We start from the raw sequence: 5,749 nt of genomic DNA, 5'->3' as shown, positions 1-5,749 counted from the left end.
AAATGACCCCTCCTCTCCATGCCTTGCTCCCTGCCTCTGCCCAGCCACGGGAGCTCAGCTTCCCTGGGCTGCCTGGCCACTGGAAATCAGGAGGACAAGGCTGGATCCTGCAAATGCACAGGTACAGGGGAGGAAAGAGAGGGTAAGGTGAAGATAATTACAGCAGGTAATAATTGTCCCAGGTGTAGGGTGTATGGTGAACCAAGGGGTTCCCCAGCGCCCAGCTGGGAGCCTGGGAGAAAGCCATGAGGCTAGGGAGGGGCACAGGTTTAGACTGGACATAAGGAAGACAGTTTTTATGATGAGGGTGTGAAGCACTGGAACAGGATGCATAGAGAAGCTCTGGATGCCCCATCCCTGGAAGTGTTCAAGGCCAGGAACTTCAACAACAGTTCACGGATGTTTAACAGTGTTCAAGGATGGAACTTTAAACAACTTTGTCTAGCAGAAGATGTCCCATGGCAGGGGGGTTGGAACTAGATAGTTTTTGAAGGTCCCATCAAAACCCATTTTAGGATTATATTGTTCTGTGACCTAAAATAACCCACAGAAAACACCACGCAAAAGCTGGCACTTTACACTTTCTTAGATTTTCCATGCCTAAATGCAGGCAGAGGAAAGGAGACCAGCTGACAGGGATTCAGTCATGTCCTGTTTTGTGGAGTTAGGTCACTGCTTCCATAAAGACTTGCCTCAGCTTTCAAGGATAATGGCTCACATCCTGATACAGAGATGTGAACTTTGATCTTCTGTCTCTCAAGTGTGTATCCTAACTTGGTGGTTATAGTGTACACTGGAATAGCTTACCTCCACATCCTTGCTAGGCAACCTCAGGAATCATATAAAGTCAAACCTCTACATCCCAGGAGAATTTCATCCCCTGGGAGAAAGAAAAAAGTGCAAGTGTCTGCAGGGGAAGGGAAGGGTATTGGGAGAAGTGGAAGAATAAGAACAGGAAGATTTTCTCTTGGCTGTGCTTTGTAGAATGCTTAATTAGACAGATTTATTGGGTTGCGTTCAGGCTTGGATGGGCTTTTACACCAACCACTGCAAAGTAACACTTGTCCTTTTGAACAAAAGGGCATCGCTGTGCCGGTGGAGCTACAGAACATCACAAGGTAAGAATGAAAAAACAGAATTGGAATGTCAAATGTGTGAAATGAGAGCAAAGGAGAGGGACATAGGGCTCAGCCCTCCCAAAAGCAACAAGGTGACCAGGTTTCCTTTTGAAAAATAGGGCCACAGCTATGAAAAATCAAGGATAAAGCCTTATTTTCATAGCATCATGGAATACCAGGTTGGAAGGAATATCAAGGATCATCTGGTCCCACCTTTCTTGGCAAAAGCATTGCCTTGACAAGAAGGCCCAGCACTCCCTTCAGGTAAATCTTTAAAAGTGTCCAGCTTTGGGGAATCCACCACTTACTTCCCTGGGGAAATTATTTAAATGGTTGATTGTTCTCATTTTTTCCTCTTGTGTCAAGACATAATCTCCCCAGGAGTAACTTGTACCCATCCCATCTCATCTTTTCCTTGTGATTCCCTGTAAAAACGGAGTCTCCATCTAATACTTTCTTTTTTTTCCCTCACATGTAGATTCCTACTGCCTGAAAAATACAACTAACTATAGCATCTTAGTTATTTGTATGACATATATCATCATCTTTAAACATCTCAATATATTTTAATTTGGCAGTTCAATCTAATTATAAAATTACTTATATCAACACCTATCTTTAAGACTTTGAAGCTTTGCACTAATAGGATCAGTTATAATGATTTTTATACAAAGAATTTATTTTGCACTATGCCCATGAGTTTTAAGAACTTGGAAAATATTAGGTCTTGTAGGTAGTACAAGCACATTTTTAAAACAGTACTACCAAACACATCATATCAGTGAATCACAGTTACTGAGTGTTCCCTTCTCTAACAGCTCATGCTCAGACTTCTATCAATTTTCATAATTTTAAGATGCCCTAAAAGGGCAACATTTTTCAGAGAAAGATTATTTTTTTCTTTTGTTATTTTTCAGCTAGTTGGGTTTTCTTTATAAAGGGAACACTTGCCCTATGAACAAACACACATCATGATATGTAGAAAATAAAATATTATTCTGATTTTCCTATCTTTAAAATTTACTAGTACATTGTAAAATAAATTTAATTCTTATTCAGTCTCTACGAATGTGTTCCCAACATCCTTATATGATTCACTGTTGAAAATCAACAGAAACAACAATGGAGAAGCATCCTCTGAAAAGACAAAAGTAATTTCTAATTTCCAGAAAAATACTGAACATGCTTTGAGCTAGGCAGTGTAGAGATAACCATCTTGTGGGGATTGAGTCAACATCTCAATGTACTAAAACTGACAAAGTCAAACATCTCACATAGTTCTGAAACTTTGGTTCTGTGTTAGGACAAAACCTTTAGTTACTTGGTCTTCGAGATTAGAGGATGACTGATAGCATACTTGGATATTGTGTGGCACACAAGCTGGCCTTGGAAGCAGTCATTCTCATTTTCCATTAATTAGCACACAATAAAGTCTTTTAAAAATAACTGATTCAGGATCAAAAATAATATATTTGCATAATGCAGATCATATAGCTATGTAATTTACATAATACAAATCATACAGTTTTAAAAATCAAACTTTGATCTAATATGCTTTTTAATTTTCAGGTATTCTTAACATTGTTTCCCTTATATCTTGAAAATAGCATGTTCTTTCTGCTTATTTACTTTCAAATGACATAGAAATTAATTGCTATAAAACATTTTTATATTGACTGAAGTCCTCGCAAAGATCATTGTCTTCTCACTTAAAAGAGAGAGTAGTACATTTTTTAAAAATATCTTGAGCCTCTCAAGATGTATCCTTTTAGGTATGAGTGAATCTTGGGAAAAAAAAAAAATTAATTTTCTTCATAATCAATTGGTCTGTATGAGTGACTAAGGACAATACTACCCGTCCATGCAGCAGTAGCAGGTCATGAAGTAATGTTTTAACATTTTTGGAGTAAAACGTGGAAATATTTCAAGAGAGTTGTTCTCAGCCTAATGAACAAAACCAATTGTTATTATTTGCTCCATGTGCATGATTCAGAATCAACAATAGGGAAAGTTCTTTTGTCAGCAAAGACAGTCCTTTAGGCAATTATAACCATCTTTTCTAATCCATGCACAACCATTACTGCACTCTTTCTGGAAATATAAAGCCTTTTGTTTGAAGTCAACATGCTCTGATTTGTTGGTGGAACTCAAGTGTCACAGCCATGGCCATGTGGAGATATAAACTATGATCAACTAAAGATGTTAACAAAACTCAGGCTCAGCTCTAGATCATGACTGTTTTGTTTGCTCAGATCACTTTGTGTATGCTCAGCCAAGTACCACACACCCTCAAGCCCAAATTTAGTTCTCTATGATAAATAGTTATGAAAAATATCTTTAAATGCACTAATCTGAATGTATTGAGTAATCACACCAGCAATGCCTTTAGGAAGGGTGAAACTCCTTATGCAGACTGCAAATAACTGTGAAAGCATACTGAACTTCAGTGGGAACAGCAGTGTTTTCAAAAAAGAGATGGAAAAGCAATGTGGTTTTTTTAACCTGCTGAATAAATGTAAAACCAAAACCATTGTTAGGAACAAATGCACAGGGCTTGATTTCACTTAGATAGCTCTGAGGAAGTGTTCAGCAAGACACCCAGCCCCAGTGGGTCACTCAGACCTGCCCTGGTACTCCATCATTTGGTCCCACTTCCTTGCCTAGTTGTGCCCAGCCAAGCCTCTCACATCGACCCATCCCCTGAAGTTCTCACTAGGCTCATCTCCTGAGCTCAAAGCAAGCCTGTTCCTCTACACAGTTTCAATCTTTTCTTGGAAACTCACTAAGCACTGCCAGTAGGGTATATAGAGGTCCTTAAGGGTGAGGAGAGAGTTTGCAAGCCTTGGAGCAGAGCTGATGACACATCTCTTGAGCATGTAGTGCCAGCGCAATTTTTGGAGCTATATTTGTGTGTATGTCAAGCCCACTTCTTCCTAAGAGGAGTCACACATCAATGCCAAACAAACAAATCCTTGTAATAATCAGCATTGGCTGCAGTTTTAAAGGACTGAGTAAATTGGAATTCTTTCCTCTTGACAGTTATGACAAGCAATACAAAAAGTGTTTCAGTTAGATCTGGGCTAAAAATATTTTTCTTGTTCTAGGAAAACTTTTGAAATTTTAAGTGTTTTCTTCACTGTCATGAAATCATGATCTTTCAGTATAATTGGGCAGCAAGAACATCTTCCTCATCCCAGGAAATCCAGAAGCTTGATAATTAGGCTTTCAAACAACATATTGGAATTCTAGCTTCAATCACATAATCTGTATGACAATCTGACCCTCAACTTCTCTACTCAATAATGACTTTTAATCATAATGCTGATGTGAGCTGAATTTCTCTGAAGATTTCTTCTCCATAAATGCCACTTTGTATAAACAATGTTACACTATTTGGCCCAGAAAACTAAAGAGTAACTAGTTGTGGACCTATTCTAAGGAAGGGTTGATGAAGTCTCTATAGACTGTGAAGATGAGTTAATTATTTCTGTAAAATAAAAATTTGAGTACAGGAACTGGAGAACCAGTCTGCATCAGGGACCTGGATTTATTTTTTCCATTTCCAACCTGAGTGTTCTACCTACTGTATTGGCCTATCAGCTATTTTGGTTTCTCTACTGATGAATTTGCTATACAGTGTGCCAAGCTGTAATAAGACCTATTTTGCAAGAGCAGCAACCCTAACGTGCAAATACCAGACTTGTGCCTACTTAAAATTCCGCTGTAGTTCATACTAGATGCACTTTTTTTTTAACACTTCCCCGAAACACCACTTTAAAGAGTGAAAGGTGTTCCGTATACCTATTTTCATTATATCTACAGTAACTTTCCAGGAAATTCTGCAAACACACAGATTTTTCTAGGAAGGACTCGTTCATCTTGGGAGTCTTTCAAGCCCACGCTCAGCCCCGGCAAGCTCTGTGGCAGAGATCCCGTTTCAGACGTGCAGTTCACACAGCAGCAAAGACTGATTCCCTGCCATAAGCTTTTTAGCTAACCCGTGGGAGAGTCCTGCTGGAAGTCGCAGGGCCCAAGAAAAAAAACAAAACAAAACAAAACAAAACAAAAAGCATTAGGCATGAGGCTGTAAGTAAGGCAGGACCTAAAGAAAAGGTGTCCTCTTCAGCCCGAGCAGGACTGCAGTGGGCTGCCTGCGGGCGCCAGTCCCGGCTTCACGGCTCGGCCTCGCCACCCCAGCACAAGGCACACTTCCACAGGGCAGCCTCGCAGAGACACCAGGGATGCCACGGCCCTCGAGGTGACTGCAGCTAAGAGATCAGGCGTGCACCAGCAAGTGACACTCTCCGTGTCCCACCTGGCGCCCGCGGCACAGGGACCGCTCGGGGCTGCTCCCGGGGCTGGCACGGCCGCCCTGACGGGCCCGCCCTGCCAGGGGCACAGTGGGCGCCACGGCTTTCCCTGGGCAGGCCGCTCCCTGACTCATCTCCACGGGCCCACCCCGACTACGCCGTGCTTGCTCAGCACCGCACTGTGCGTTCAAACGGAGTCCCGCGGGGCAGAGAAAAGCACACAGTCCGCGCTGTTATTGCTGGTAGCTGGGCAGCGAACAACCAGCCCGCCTGCAGCTCTCAGCAATCAGCCCGGCCGGGAGGCACGGCCAATGGTGGAGC

This window comes from Corvus brachyrhynchos, unplaced genomic scaffold, assembly GCF_000691975.1.
Source record: "Corvus brachyrhynchos isolate BGI_N302 unplaced genomic scaffold, ASM69197v1 scaffold136, whole genome shotgun sequence".
Classification (NCBI taxonomy): domain Eukaryota; kingdom Metazoa; phylum Chordata; class Aves; order Passeriformes; family Corvidae; genus Corvus; species Corvus brachyrhynchos.
The sequence above is the reverse complement of the archived record's forward strand: the minus strand, read 5'-3'. Positions refer to the sequence as shown.